Genomic DNA, 16,774 nt, shown 5'->3' with positions numbered 1-16,774 from the left:
CACAGAAAGAATTAAAATAAAACCTGGAACAAAGTGAAAATATATACTGGTGTTTTTAGAAAAGGTGATCATAAGAGTAAAGTAAATACTGAAGTCTTTGTGTATAAACCTGTTTGCTTTTCTGCCTTTAAAATTTTAACACTTTGTGTCCCTTGTGTAAACTGAATATTTTCCATTACCAAAAATATTTGGGAAAAAAACACATTAAGGAATTTCACTGCTCCTTAGTTTCAAACCACAAATTTCATTTACTTGAAAGAGAAGTTTTCCAGCATCAGAAGACAAAGATTGGTCTTCATTCAAAAGTACAATGTTAACAATCTAAGGAATTACCTAATTTATTTAGTCTGCATTGATTAACTTCATTCTTGATGGAGACAGCTGCTATTGCATGTGATGACAAATGAAACTCCCTGCTATGCTGCAAAGTTTTCTGACTAAATTGGCTGGTTTCCTAATAGTCTCAATGGCCACAGAGAGCATGAAAAAGGAAACAGATGAAAGAAGGACTTGTGGTGTTTTTTCGGGTTTTGTCTTCTGTTCTTAAAATTTGAATTCAAATTATCAAGCTGTGTTGATTTGAAAATTGGTGTTTATATTTTATTAATTGTATTGTGTGCTGTGACACATCAGTGAACCTACAACAATTAACCAGCTTATTTTTCCAAGATATGAGTGTTGTTTCAATTATCCTTTTGAAATTTTATTTGTGGCATGCTGTAATTATACCTTGCACATACATTTTGTAAAGTTTCCCATTGAAAAGAGAAACTGTGCATTGTGTTGACAAACCCCAGCTTGTTGTGTTTGCTGCTTTAAGCGTGCTGCTGTGAAAGCTGGTCCCCTGTGCTCCAAATGTAAATTGGACACAGCTAATTGCACCTACAGCTGGTGAGCAGGTTCAGTGAGTGCTGATTTCTGGAGGGAATGTGCCTCCACTCCTCATGCCTAGATAGAGCTTTGAGTTCTCTCTTAGATGTGCTTCATTATTGGCAGGGGTAGGCTTCACTGCCACTGCTTCTTATGGGAGAACAGAACACTCTGTACTTGTTGGTACAAACCCAGAAATGTTTTTTCTGTTTTGAACGTAGACTATTTTTCATTTCTGTCTGCGCAAAACTCACTTCCCAAAACCCTGAGTGTTGAAACTTATTCTGAAAGTAAAAGCAATCTTACACTCTTGTGCTGTTTGTAGAGTCCTTCACTCCAGAGAGAGGTACAACACCTAACACAAAGAGAGGCTGCAGTTCTGTGGTGAGCTGCAGCTGCTGAGGGAGGGAAGAGGAGAGTTCAAAAAGGATGTGGGGTTATTATTGAAAATTCAGTCACTTGTGGGTGCTGTTATGGGAAATGCATAGAGTGTAACCTCAGCAGACATCAGGTGGTGACAAGCTACCAGAGAGGAATTAATGGCCAACTTCTCAGAAGGAGCTGTTTTTGGTTAGATGCAGTATCACTGTTACTCTGCCAGATACATGAATATTGTTCCTGGTTTTGAGGAAAAATGACTAAAAGTAAGTTAGAAGGAACAGCCAGTTGGTCTTAAGTAGCTGATGTGTTGACCAGTGGAAAAGACATTGTGGCTTGAAGAAAATACTTAGTGAGAGCAAGCCTGCATCAGTAATAAAGAAGTTGCCATGAAAGTGAAACTGTGCATGAACGCATGAACATTACACTCTCTGTATCCCACCTAAATAAAAGCAACAAAAGACAGCTTTAGAATTGAATACTAAAGAAAGGAGTGAAAACTTCTTTAAAAAAGTCCTACAATAGTTTGCTGATTTTCTGATTCTACACACTGAGATCTCACGGAAGGTTTTGGATTGTGAATTATATAATTTCACACGAAAAGAAGTAAACACACACTTTAAATTGCACAACCCAGCAGAAAGAGACTATGAGAAGAATCACCTTGTTTTATGACAAAACTGCAGATTTTCATTTACTTATGCCATTTTTACTTCTTCAGAACTACTATGTTCCTACTTCTTGGATACACAACAAATACTGAGGCAAAAGACAATAGAAAGTTTAATTGAAAATACATGCTATGTAACATCACAGATCTAAGGCTTGTACTTTAATATAATTTAAGACAGTTTCAAATTGGAAAACACAGAATTCACTGAAAAATAAATATAATTACCATGCATCACAGAGGAAGAGAGATTCTCATGTATCATTTTGCAGGTAAAACACCCTTTATAAGGATTGACTTACTGAAACTTTGAAATTGGCAAAGTCAAGATATTAAGAGCTTGTGCTCCTCTTAGGATTAGAGAGAGGAAGAATACTTTCTGTGCTAGTATAAAGTAGCTCAGTGTAAAGAAACAAAGTGAACTGCCCCATCAAACAAAAAAGCAGCAGTGAGCTAAAGGAATGTTTTCCTGGGATCTCTATCAGGCTTTTCTTCAAGAGATTTCATGCTCAGCTGAATGTTAGAAGCAGATTATCTACAAACACACTTCACTTCTGCTTATGTATTACATTTCCCTGTTAATAATAGAATATGAATGCTGCTTTCTTGGTAAGCCAATGCCTCTGATGTAGCAGTAGCCCAGCTCTCTGTGTGTCTCTCACATATTTTAGCAACTGCAAGTATTTACTTAACACATAATCTCTGGTTAAAGACGGGTTGCAGAGGTAGAAGTGGAGAATTATGGCTAGAGCTATTCAAAGAGATTAGAATTTGCAGTTTGTTTTCAACAGTGTTGAATAACATTCAGGATTATTTGTTGGTGCTGTTTTTCTGTTGGTTTTAAAACTTTGTGACATATTTAAGCAGATTTTCTGATGTGCTGCTTTACTGAAGTGTCTGCTTTCTCAGCATATATTTCAGTACAGTGTTTTCACAGTATCATGAGCATGTGCTTGGCACAACAAAACTGTCTTAAATTTTTATCTTTTCTTGTCGACCTTAAAAGAGGAAATGTTTTTGAATTTTTATAAAAAGATGAGTCAACAACTCACATAAAAGGAGTGTATTTTCATGAGGGTGTGATGGGCACATCATCTCACACAGCGTTACTTGACTTGGATGGATTTCCATCGGCAAATGGCAGTGAAATTGTGCATATCTAAGTCTGATGGTCTTTGCTTTTACTAATGATATGGTTGCCTTAAAAATTAATGACAGTAAAACAATCCAGGAAGGGAAAAGTGTGATCATTAAGAAAGAAAGTGACCCTGTGATGGCAAAAAACTTCACTTGTACTAGGTAAGGGAATTGCTCCCACTGTGTTTGCTTTTCTAAACAAAATGAGTGGTCAGGATGTTTCTCAGGATCAAGTGCATATAGGAGGAGCAGCCACTACTGGATTCTCAATACCTTAATCCTAGAAGACAGGTGTATGCACTGTAAACGGGACATATCTAGGGTAGCTTTGCAGACAAATGTCTCAAGGGACCTGTTGCTGCGCAGTGTCACAAAGGGCTGACAAAATGTGTAACACCAGGGGGAATTGATGCTGTCACTTCAGCACAGAGTGGTTTTTGGGATTAGACAAGGGACTTTGCTGTATGGGAAGTACAGACACCGAGACATAACGCACAGCACTGGCATCAAAAGGCAGTCTTGGTGTTCTATTGGCATTCAGTACACTTGATACCAGACACTTGATTCATGGGTTAGTGACAACATCTTCAATGTGAGCTTACAGGATAAACTATGACAACTGGAGTATGGGCCATTATTTGCGGTAGTGTTCATTAATGCAGCAGCAGAAGTGTCTTGCACTAATTCTTAGTGGTACTGATTCCAATACTGAACTGAAGGAGCTCCAACATCCGTGTCTGTGCGGGAAATCAGCAGGGACATCGCTGCCTGCACGGAAGCACAGACTGACAGTCCCACCGTTGCTACACAGAACTAAAAATCAAGGCAAGATGAGAGCAAAATGGAAGGTATCATCCCAACTCTTGTCTCCAGCAGGGTCTACACCAGATACGTAGGGCAACAGCGCACACTGTAACATCACTTTCCCCACTTGTAATGGTGTGAGCCTCTGGTATTGCCAAGGGAAGTGCCCACACAATTAATTAGTGAGGCTTTTCCCTGCGGGCTGCCCTCGGGCACGGCCGGCCCTGAGCACGGCGCTCCTGCACTCCCGGGTGTCCCTCAGCTCCGGGAGGGCTGGCACCGCCGGGGCGGCCACCGCGGCCAAGCAGCCGCTCGCCTCACCAGCCCCCGGTGCCCGCCACAAGAGGGGAAACCGGCGACAGCGAGGAAAATCGGCGATAAGGAGGAACACAGGCGATAAGGAGGAAAATCGGCGATAGGCAGCAAAATCCGCCACAGCCGCTCAGCAACCGTCCCAGCCGGCCCTGAGATCGCGGCGACCCCGCCTCCCGGCCGTGCGCCACCACAGGCGGGGCCGCGCACGCGTGTCACAGCGGGACTGTAAGTCTCCATTTTGTGTCAATTTCACCCCTTGTCCCTGTCCCTGTCCCCGCTGCCGATCGCTCCAGCGGCAGGAGCGGGCTGCGGGCGCTGCCGGGGAGCCCGAGGGCAGCGCTGCCCGCTCCCTGAGGCGGTGCCGCTCCCGTGCCCTCAGCGCCCGCCGCCCCCTCACGGCCCCGCCATGCTCCCGTCCCTCCCCTCCGGATATTGAGATACCCTCGTGGGGACGTTTCGCGCTAATTAAAATTGTTTTATTTGCCCCTCGTGGCGATGCTGCGGCCCCTCGGTGAGCGGCAGAAATAGAATGTGTTACAGCAGATCCATTCATTCCCATGCTCAGCGGAACGCAAGACAGGCATTGCAACAGCCAACCCATGCTTGCATCGCTGAGACTGAGCAGTCGCTGAAGTTTAAATTTCTGTGCAAGGCAGTAACGCTTAAAACCATTTCAGAAACCTTACATGCTTTGTCGAAGTGATCGATCAAGTGCTTTTATACCAGTTCCTAAATGATTTAGCTGAACATGGGTAGGCTGCATGACTATACTGTACACTAGATAAAGGTAGCTATGTTTTTCTGAGGATACCGTGTGTCCAAGGAATAGATTCATTTTTAGATTCCTAGTAATTCATTTCAGAAATTAATAAAATCAAAAGTAAGGACAAGAAAAATCCCCACTCCCTACCCCCTCCCTAAAATAGTCCTCTTGTTCTTGGCTATAGGATGGAAGCTAAAATGTGAGCTCAGGGATTTTTAGCTAAAAGTTTTGAGACAAAGATTTATTTTAGGTTTAATTTTTTTTGGAGGGTGTAGTGTAATAAAAAATCTTACATGATTTCGCAATCTTAAAAAGAGTAAAATACAAAGTTCAGTTCAAGGAGCAATTGCACAATATGCCCACCTGTAAGCAGTTTTTAAAGTACTTAAGACATTACGGAACATGTGCTAAGATGTTAATTTTAAATTGAATCACTGAAATGTCTAATGGAAAAATGGCATTAAATATTTTGTCTTTTTTCTCAGGACACAATGTCTCATTGCCAATAAATAGCAGGTCCCCATATTTCATAACCTACATTTCCTTTCAAATGCAGTTTTAGACATTCTGAATAATTTCAAATCTTTGAACAACAGGAGAGTACTTTTCTATCTTTAACAGTTACATTCTGTGCGTTGAAAAATTCAAGTTGGGTGGAGCTGGCACCTCACCCGTGCCCATAGAAACCCTTCCTGCACAGCCCTCTGAGGGACAAGGAGACTGCACCAACAAAACCACTGAGCTGTGCATGGAAACTGTGCAGACAGCTCACACTTGGGTGAAGCTGGAGTTGGGATCAAGTTGGGAATAGCAGCCTGCACTCTGATGTTAGCAGTGCAAGCAGCCTGGGGCTGTGTCTGGTTCCAAGGAAAAAGCCGTGGAGGAAGGCATGTTGTGGCAGTTTTAGTCTATAGAGCCCACACTGGTTTTATCCTGTGTTTGCCTTAGTGCCGGGAAAAGCTGAATTTGTTTACTTGTCAATTTCACCACTTACTAAGAAACCTTTCGTTTATTTCTTTCAGTTTGATTTCCTTTTTTTTCCCCCTTTTGGGACATTTTGTCAGAGGTGCTGCTAGTTTCATTCAATGGGAACTATTACTTTTAAAAGTATAACAATTCTAATGTAAGTTCTAATTCAATCTCTTTGAAACGTACTATTATAATAATGCTAATTTAATTTGCATTGTAGTTTTAAGAAAACTTAGAAGAAATAAGGCAGGAATATATAAAGGCTATGAGGTGTACTTGTTTTCATTCACTTATTTATTAAACATTTACTCCATTTTTCAGATGCTTTTATTCAGTTTATAATTTTGTTTTCTTTGTTAAGGTTTGTGTCTCAGTCTTAGAGTGCAATGAGAAGAATATGTTACACAAAGCCTGGAGTCATAGTGATATGTTTTAGTTTCACAGCCTTTGAACTGTGTGTTTGCAGTTTCCATTGAGTTTGCTAGTGACCAAATTAATACTTTTACATTCTGGGAAAATTGGAGGATATAGAGATGCTATTGGAAACAATGGGTCAACTCATGTAACTTAACACTGAACATGGGATTATCCACTTGTCTTGCATATTACAGCTGTGTATGTACTTTATAGGATTTGCCTTTTTGTAGTTACAATGTATAATCCTCTCATTCGTTTTGTCATCTGTCACATGAATCCTTTTGTGAATTTGCGGAAAATTGAATTACTCAGTTTTATACATGTCAGTCATTCTTTCTTCTCCAGAATCTGCAGATTCAATTATGTCAATTACATGTATTTATATTATAATTTTGCCTATTTCTGCAAAGGTTAAAAATATTGTCACTTTCCAACTTTGTCAGCTGATTTGTGTATAGAATGTCTTTAGTGTGTAAATAAACAGCTTCAGACAAATTGGCCATGCTTACTACAGAGGGCCACATGTTGATGTATTAAGATATATTAAGTCTCCAAGAAAAGCATTGTTGACTTCTGTAGCTCAGATCCTAACAGGAGAATGATTACAAAATGCAAATTGATAACTTTCAAGCATTTTGGTGCTGTGTAGGCAATGTTTAATTTTGTGCATCAGTCTAAGTTGATCCAGTTGATCCAGTATCATCCATATTTTCTCCTTATTAAAATAATATCTCAAGTGTCTTTTTTGCCTTCCTATAGATATTTTATCACTTAGATTTAAGTTGTTCTTACAGGGCTACATCGTTTTGTTGCTTTGTTATTTCCATAAGCTCTAGGGGGAGATGGACGCTTTAAGAAAGTCTTAATAAATTACATTCATTCTTCTTGTCTTTCTCAACTCCACCAGTAATTTATCAAATAAAACTCTCAGACATGTTTGCTGCAATGTGTTCCTTGTGCATCCTTGCAGTTTATAACTCATGTTTTCTGAGTGCAGTGTTCAAATGCATATGTAATTGTGGTTTTTTCTTTGCTTGTTTGCTTTTTATTTCTTTCTTTCTTTTTAAGGTCTAACCAAACCTTTGGGATTTTTTTGCTGATAAAATGCCTGTTGGGTTCCTTTGGGTACCAGGGAGGGGAAATATGATTGTCCCTAAAGCTACAGGATAATTCTGAGTATCCATGGAAAACAGTCAATGTCAGAATAAGAAGCCATTCACTTTTGCATGTAAGTTTTTGTAGTGGAGTTACCTCTACACATAATAATGTGCACACAAACTACAGATAAAATTGGGTTGTATGGGAAAAAACAGCTTCATAATCAGGATTTCAAAAGCTTTACTGGTAAAAAGGGAACTTGCATTAGTTGAATATGATTCCTGTTGGAAAGGGTTGGATCTGGCCTGGATTGTGCCTAACCCATCAGCCTCAGTGTCCCTGCAGTGTCACTGGGGTCTGTGCAATTAGATTTCACTTGTGCTCTCTGTGACTCAGCTCTTGAAAGGGTTTCTGCAGAACCCCTTAATTAAGACTAGTTCCTCCTCCCTTCCCTTAAATTCCAAGACAGTCTGCTGCCTGTATTCCTGCATGGAACAGACTGGAAAACTGCTGAAAGAGCTCTCCTCCAGCGGTGCTTGGACTGTGAGGGGGAATCCCAAGCCATGAAAGGCCCCAGAGTGGAGGTTCCTGGGACTGTAATCCCTGAGGGGGATGTGTCAGCGTGGGAGGGCTGAGGGTACCTGCAGAGGGGAGCAGGTCTTTGCACAGGTCCCTGCACATTGTTACAGTAAGGGGATAGAATTTTTCAAATTGATAGAGTGCTTCTCTTGGAAGTGGCGTGGCTATTCTAGTAGCAAACTTGAAAAATTGTAAAGAGGTCTTGGGGAAAAAAGCTGGTTTTAATCTTTTGGACAGTACTAAAGAAAATGTCCTAATTGTGAGATTTAAATAAATCTTTTTATTTTATTCAGACGATGCGCTTCTCCTCTCATCAATTTGCACTGCAATACTGAATATTCCCAGTGTAGCTCATCAGATTTGCATTGTAACACATAACAACAGCTGCATTTTCCTGCTTCACATTTGTAGCTACTTCAAAGTACAGAATTTCTGTATTCGCACTGCAGTGATGCCTGTTACTTTATCAAAATAATGCTCTGTCTTACTGCATGAGGAGCCAAAACCATTTGTGTCGATTCTTCTGAAAATAAATGGTTTTTAGCATTAATGTTTGCAGAAATTTAGCAAGGTCTTAAGTCACTAAAAATCTGATGTGTCTGGTAGATATTGCCTTGGCAGGTGTTTTGTTGCTCAGAAGTCATTGCATACTGACTTGTTGGAATACTTTATATATGTCATTTAATTTGCTTTCAAAGTTATTTCTGAAATGTTAAAGAATAAGGCTTTAAATTGGCGTAGTGCTGATGCTTGGCACTAAGTGTGCATATTATTTATCCTGTTCAGTGTTATTATGCAAATACTGAAAATTAAGTACCTTCTAAACTGTTTTGCTGGATTTGTGCACAAGTCTTAACTGAGAACTGAGAGATAATGAAGGCCTGTTAGAAAGTAGTAGGTAACACATGAGGCTCAAATTTGCATTTAGCTGGCATTAGGAATGAACATCAGTGTTCTGTTAGTGAAAACAAAATAATGATTCCTTAAACTGGTAGAAGTTAAAGTGTTTCATAGGGACTTTGGATTTTGAAATAGCTTTTAAATAGCATTAATGCAGTGATGTTTTTCTAGATGGTCACTAAAATAAAAAGGTGCTTGATTTTATTGTTTTCTGTTGTCACTACTTTGCCTGTTTTGATGCTTTACCTGGCTTTTGCTACCTTCCTGATACTTCCCTTTCAGAAAGAAAAAAAAGGAAAAAAAAAGGAAAAATCATTAACTTTGTATACTTTATCCATGATCTTTTAGGCCTTTTTTATGAATCAAAACCAATAGCTTCATTACTTGCTTGTTTAATATACAGCAGCAGAGCAACCTAGCTGACAGTCTTTAGATCCCTCTGTGAAATGACTTTGAAATTGCACTTACAGAGAAATCTGTGTCTCCTTTCTATTTCTTCTGATGTGACATCTAATGATTTCAGGCTTTCAGTCTCTTTTTAGCGCATGTTGTGTTATTAAATATTTAAGAATTATATGGTTGTGATGAATCCTATTTCAGAAGAGCAGAATTTGGTTCATTGCAGAGAAATTTTCAGGTGATATTTGTTTTTAAAACATTCAATATTAGAAAGAGAGGGGGGAAGGTCAGAAGGGAGGTTGCCTAAATCTGGGGTTTATGAGTCTCTTAAGTCTTATTTTTGCTTAGGCAGATGTTTTGCTGAAGAAAATGTGTTGTCTTGTTTAAAAATATGGTTAGGTTCACATAATTATCAAAAAACCAAAATGCAGACAAACAGAGCTCAAATGAAGACCTAATGGTCTATCTAATATTTTTCTAGAAAATTTTAGAACCCAGGACTTCAGCTTCCATTGCTCTGCAAGCCTTTGTAGGAGCTGGATTTAAACTGCAGTGATGTTGTTGTTTGGGGAAGTGTTGTCAACTAAAGTGTTCAGCTGTCATTATAGACTGGTGTAAGACTGTTGTCAACTAAAGTGTTCAAACTGTTGTCAACTAAAGTGTTCAGCTGTCATTATAGACTGGTGTAAGACAGGTTATTTTCCTATTAAAAACTGTAGTTTTTAAATATTTATATTATTAAATATATTTATATTATAAATATAAGAAGTTTTTGTAAGTGTAGCTATCATGAGTTGTCCTACTAAGGACTGAATTGGAAAAGGGAGAATACAGAGAGCATTCTTGGCACCCCCACTGTAGCAAGGCAACTGTTCAGTGGGGGATAATAAATAGTTGTGGGGTGGGAATACCGATTTGTTTGCAACTTTGTAACAAAAATCAGGATTAGGGTTTGAAGTGCTATGAGAGGATTTTAATCAGGAAAGAGATGGTTGGATATTGAAGCTAAACAGTGCAAAGAATTTAGTCAGGATACAATTTGAGGTACTTGAAGTTTAGACAAAACCATTTTAGTGTAGGTATTTTGATAGGAGTAGTCAAATAAACAAAAATTACTTTCTGAGGAAAACAAGTTTTTTTAAAGGTGTTTGTTTGTCTAAAGATGTAGAAAATTGCTTAAAAAATTTGAAAGGAAAATGTGGAACTAAAAGTTCTAGTCCGTTTGGCAGCTGCTTTTCCTTTATTTTTCTTTTGTAATGTTTCTTTTTGGTTGTGTGTGAGCATTCCTTGAATATTGAAAATAGGAATACGAAGGCAGCATTAGAAGGGATAAAATCATTCTACAATATTTGCTAAATGTTTTATAGTTATTGTAACACATTGTAACAGGTTCTCTGTGTATTGAGACTGGATGATGCAGTTACCAATAATATTTTCCAATATTGTAAGGAGCCACCCACTGCACTCAGTGTGATTTGTTTCCAGGTGCCAAGGCCTCTGTAACTCTGTTTGCAAGGTCAGAATGCTTCACACTGACAGACTGTGCAAGTGTCTGTACACAGTGCTCAGCTCCCTTCTCAGCTTCCTGATAAGCTGAATAAATTAAACTCCTTAGGAGGAAAAGATGAGGATATCAGATAGCTGTTGCAGACGAGCTGTAAAATTCTCTGTGAGTAAAGGAGAGAGAAGAAGACCAGAAGAGTGTGGCAGAAGAGAAATGTGGTTGTTGCCATAATCTGAAAGGGTTGGCTGGCCTGCAGCACTTTCAGAGAATGAATCAGTGGCACACAAATGGAGGAATGCTGTGTTGTTCATGATCCCACCTCAACATGTGTTAGCTCTCAGCAAAGCTGGTTTTCAGAACGCTGTTCTCTTGCTTATTGGCTCAGAGGCCACATGAAATAGTACCAGGTTTGCTCACAATGATCTGAGTGTGATAAAGGGAACAAATTCCTTAGAAACACATTTGACTCATCTTGCTGCTCGTAAGAATTTCAAGAGTAGTACAGGTTCTACAAAGAAACAGCCAATATAGAAAATTCATTTGTGAGCCATGAATACTTATAATTTCATATAGTTAACAGTATTTACTTTACATTTCCTTTCCAGCTTTTCTAAGTGGTTTATTAAACTGAACATCTCCTTGTAAATGCAAAGTGAAGCTTTAAAAGCAACTAGACCAGGAGTAATTTGGACTGGTGGTGTTAGATAAAGTGCAGTATTTGACAAAGCTATGTTATCATATTGCATCCCCCAGCTGGGCAGATAATTACTGAAGATCTCTGTCCTGCTCACTGTTGCTTTTTCTCAAAAGTACCAATGCCAAACTTCAGCTTTTAAAGTGCCTTTGTTTAGTTGCATTTTACTCTTATGCTGTCTCTTCCAGCTTGGGCAGAATCCTCTTGTTGCTGTTGGCATGGAAGCTCTAATTTGAGGGAGGTTGAACACTGTGAACTTGAACAGGGCTTTTGGCTCCCCATGCTAATAATTCTCATTTCATCAGGCACAAGTGATAGAAGCACTTGCAGTGACCTGCTCTGGGGCTTCTATAAAATATAATTTTTGACTCCTGGTGTATCATCTGTCCTTCCACAAAGGAAGGTGCTGCCAGCTAGTTCAGCTAAGGCTCATTTGTGCATATTTCTGAGAACTTCTGCTCTTTGTAACTAGAGGTTTTTTTGCTAGTCAGCACTGCTTGTCAGGTTTATGCTGTAGATCTTGATATTTTTTGGTCATTAGCTCTGAAAAATCTAGAGATAATCAATGCAACTGAGAAGCTTTAAGCAGCCATTGTATGCTAGATGATCAAGGAGGTAACTACAGGCCACTCCTACAAAACCTGATTTTTAAAATATTTGTGTAAATTACTTTTTTTTTCCTTTTGATGTCAAGTCTTCATCTTAACTGAGAAGAAACGTGCATAACTGGCAGAAAGGGCTTCTCTGTCTAGAGCTGAGTTATGCACCTTAGCCTGATACCGACAGAATACAATTTCAGAGGAATCCTTTCTGAAAAGATCTTGTCTTAGGGATCTTTAAAAAAATATTTAAAGATGGTTTTATTTTGGTAAAATGTTGTCTTTTTCTTTCCCTAAGTAGTTTTGTCATCTTTGTGTTACTACAAGGAACCTGAGACAGACTAACATAGTGCAAATCTGATTAAAATGATCTGTGCCGTTTCAAAGGTCAGGCACACTCAGTGAATTTGCTTTCAAATTATTTTGTTTATTCTGTGTACGTATGCATCTTGAGCTCTATAAAGGTCAGGAGAAGAGATTCATTTTGGAATTTCAAATAAGTTGGGTTTTTACTCCTGGTAGCCCTGGTTAGTTTCATTTGAACTGATGAGAATTGTTTTCCTTTGTTGGTTTTGTTCTGCTGTCAGTTTTATTTTTCTTGTGAAACTTGTTTGTAACCATGAAGTCTATTTGAAAATAAGACAGTATCAGTAATGCATTTTATTTTTTTAGTATTTTATGTGATCTTGAAAATGAAGTACTGTTTGTACAAATTAAATAGTAGTCTTACTTGCTTTTGGTTTCTTGGCTTCTTTAATTCATCTGATAGACTGTTTTCTCAAGTAGAATAATATATTTAAAGGATACACAGCCTTAAACTGTCTCTTGCCACAAATTGTTTAATAAAATAGGCATTGTGATGCAATTCCTGTAGAATTTATAAGAGTCCTGCTATTAATGTTCAGGCTGAATAATATAACCACAAAAGGATTCGTGTGTGTCTTGTGAAGTGTAACTAATTGCAGTTTTCAGTCACAGAAAAAGTGACAATTACTAAGGAATTGGGCTTCTATTAAATACAAAAGGAACTGCATTGCAGGAGCCTAATATTTGTCCTAAAAAAGGCTGTTCTATAAACCCCCTTGCATTCCAGTTCTGTCTCTAAAATGGTTGAAGTATTTGGGGTTGTTTGACAGAAAAAAAAATTAATGATACTTGTAGGAATGAAGAAATTTTCAAAACAATAATAATGATTTTCACTAAAAATGAGTATATTTTTCAAAGTTTACATTCACTTGAAAAGTCTTGAGCTGTTTAACCAAATCAGATTTTCCTGTCAAGAGCATTCTGACATTTTCTTTTCTGACTTAAGGAGGTGAAATCCGAATGAGGCAGAACATGCCGATTAAATGAACACAGTACTAGAACTTAACAACATTCTGTGTTTTAAAGCACACTTTACTGGAAGGATGGACAAATTGTGCAGTTATATGCGAGGTTAAGAAAATTGTTCTGAGTCTTTTTATGTGTAGAAGAATGTAAATCTCATGTGGGCAATTCTGTCTCATGTGGGCATGTGTGGTGCTTTCACAAGTGAGTAATAGATGTTGATGTGAACAGAGCACTTGTCTACCTTGCCAAAGATTGGTTCAGTGTGTATTTAACCTGCAGTTGCTTCAGTCTGTGTGGATGTAACCAGGCTTGGCCATCAGTAGCAACACACTGTTTTCTTTTTAGTTTATGAGAAAAAAAATTAAAAATTGCTTTAGCAAGTCAGGCATTTGCCCAGGCTGGTTGGCTCTAATTTTGTAGGGCAGACTTGGATTGCTGGGTGCCTCCTTTGAAGGACACAGAAGATGGTGGAGCCTCAACTGGGTGCCTTTGCTTCTGGGGGTTTTGCCAAGATGCTGCTCCTACTTTGAGGCTCTTATTTTTCTTGCATGCCTCTTAGTAATTAGTATAATTTGTAAGCTTCCCTCCACTGATTCATTATTTTTGGTAGCAGGCACTGTCATTTCTCTTTACTTGAGTGTTTTCAATGAGAAAGATTTCTGTGTCAGCTTTTCCTCAGTTCTGCTGTTTGAATCCTACTCCATTAATTAACTTCAGTGTTTTATACCTGTTATGAGATGTAGCCTTCCTAGTGCTGCAACTGAAGCTGTAGCTGTTAGGCCTTGACAGTGTAATTTAAGAAAAATTTTAAAAAAGTAAAATCGGGAATTTTAGGGTATTTGAATTAGAACTTAGAATACATTTTAAAACAAAAAAAAACAAAATTCCAAGTATTGTGTATACTTGACTTACTTGGAAAAATTTCTGTTAAATAATATGTTATCCTGTTTTTCACTTTCTCAGGTGTCAGGGGAAAAAATTGCTTTCTAGTCTTGTGATATTAACACTTTTCATGTCGCGTTAATTCTGATGCATGGCTGGTTTTTAGAAGACTTGCTTAGGTGGGATAACATCCCAGTGTGATGGATGCTGTGATGGCACAGCTCTGAGAGGAGAGCTTGAGGGTCGTGACGAGTATCAGGGTCTGAATTCAGGGGAAGAGAGAAGAACAGAAAGGAAGAAATGGTGGAAATATTGTACTTTAGAGGAACACTAATAACACTTAACTTTGGGAGTGATATGTGAGGGCTGATGTTGCACAGAATCAGGATTCTGGCTTATATAAATACTTTGGATGCTACTTAGAGCTTCTAAAATTACTTTTTTATTTTCTTCCAGAGCTGTGTTACAATATAGAATCACATTCATTTTCATATACTTACATGTAATAAAACATCTGTACCAGTGGAGATCTTTTTTATACAAAAATAAACTCTTTTGAAAAGTTTGGGGTTGATAGTAGATTCTGAGGTACTAGGTACCAAGCATCCTGTGAGATAAATTTGGAATCCTAGAATAAGGAATACTTTGTCCTTGAATTTTTTTGTTATCATTGGATACTGAGACCAGAGCAGTGGCTTTCTGTGGATGGAAATTTGGTGTATGGTGTGACTGTGCTCTTGTGGGCGCTGCATAATTATGTACTTTGCTGCGTTTGCATGTTTATTTTATTTTATTTTATTTTATTTTATTTTATTGTCATTAGGAAGTTTATAATGGCTGTTTCTCTTGCAGTGTAGGAGTTACTTCCTAGATAGAATTCTCTAATGGATGGTTTCAAACTGGTGTAGCTTTATCTGAATATATATATATTAATTTTGATATATTGTATTGAATCTGTTTGCTGCCACGTTGTGGTGGATTGCTTTGGTTCCCTTGGGTGCTTCTCTTTTATTCTGTGTGTGCAATGCAGGTGATTCTGGGAGCATTCTGGGACTCTTCCTTTCAGATTCCTGTGGATATGCACTGCAAACAATGGAAACTCAATCTGATCACAGCTGATGTTTTCTGAAATACAGAGCACACAAGTGCCTCGCTGTTCTGCAGTTGTGTGTGCACCTGGGATGGCAAATATCAGTGGCTGCTCTTGTCTTCTGGAGACAGCACTGCTGCTTTAGTGCCTGTAACCTCCTGAGGCTGAAAAGTTGTGGCTGGATTCTTCCTTTGAGCATTATGCATTCTGTCCATATATATCATGTGTTTCTCTTGTTATCTGCTTAGGGTTCCATGCTCAAAATTGGCCGAATTGGTTATGCATTTGTTAAGTTCCCTTTTGTTTTGGAGAATGTGTGCCATGTCTTCAGGAAGTTTGAAGAAAAAAACTGGAGAATTATAAAGAATTAAGTATTGTTGGTGCTGATGAAAAACATAAGTCAGAAAAAAAATTGATAGCATTGTTTAAATAACTTCTCATAAATGTGTAAGATTCTCATTAGTCCAACATCAGAAGTCTAATGAATATTAATGAATGAGATCAAAGACATTTAGAAATCAAAGCAAATAAACAACAATTATTTTTAAGAATTACATAAGTTTTTAACTGCACAAAATTATGAATCATCTTAATGGTATGGCTCCATTAGAAGTTTTTCTTGAAAATATTTTTCCTGAAAATTTTTGTGTTGAACTAGAAAGGCAAGTATGTAACATAAACCAGAAAAATAGATACATCAAAACCTGAAATATTTAAAATGTCTTCATTATGCTGTATTGAAATACCTAAGTTAAACTGTGGAGTCTAACAGGCTGGGAATTTTTACTTGGCCTGAGTCCATGATTTGAGCTTGACTCAGACTGTCAACACAAATTGGTAAATATTGAGAAGGAAATTACTTTTGGATGTCTCAGACCTTTAATGTTTCCTTCTACATTTCTAGTACTTTTGGAGTAAATGTGTCCGTGCTGAAACATATACATAGTGTAATTCTGTTAAAAAAGATGGCTTTACACATCATTTAATGCATACAAGATTTTGATCATCAAATATCAGAGTATGACCAGAACTATCTTCATCTCATTATCTGCTTTTCCAAATCTTTTCTAGAACCAGCATGTGGTGTGACCTGTATACCACAGTTATTTAATCTTTGAACAGTACATGCTTGTAATATAGTATGGGGTATTCCAGCATCACAGTATGGTGTGAGTAAATCTTCCAAGACTGAGGGAAATAATTTGAACATATTACTTTTCATTTATCTTTACATTTTTTGCTGTCATTCATTTAATTATTATTTTATTTCACTAAAAATAAAAAGTTAATTTTTATATGAGATGGTGATCTAAAAATCAAAATAAGAGATGCAGGCATGTGTTCAGGCATCTTTTATTTTTATTACAGCAATTA

The 16,774-nt window shown here is 37.9% G+C and overlaps 1 protein-coding gene across 2 annotated transcripts in view; it reads left to right on the top strand.

Moving 5' to 3' along the window:
- Positions 1 to 4,318: 4,318 nt before the first annotated feature.
- Positions 4,319 to 16,774, top strand: part of FHIT (fragile histidine triad diadenosine triphosphatase) — a 517,591-nt gene continuing 505,135 nt past the window's right edge. The window contains exon 1 of one of the 2 annotated variants that reach the window (XM_063164909.1): positions 4,319 to 4,399. The gene's annotated coding sequence lies outside the window, so the exon portion shown is untranslated. Of the gene's footprint in view, positions 4,400 to 7,481; positions 7,552 to 16,774 lie in introns of those variants that run through there. The other variant, XM_063164910.1, reaches the window with a different exon arrangement.

Source organism: Melospiza melodia, chromosome 10 (assembly GCF_035770615.1).
Source record: "Melospiza melodia melodia isolate bMelMel2 chromosome 10, bMelMel2.pri, whole genome shotgun sequence".
NCBI classification, from domain to species: Eukaryota; Metazoa; Chordata; class Aves; order Passeriformes; family Passerellidae; genus Melospiza; species Melospiza melodia.
This window is presented reverse-complemented; position numbering and strand designations above follow the sequence as displayed.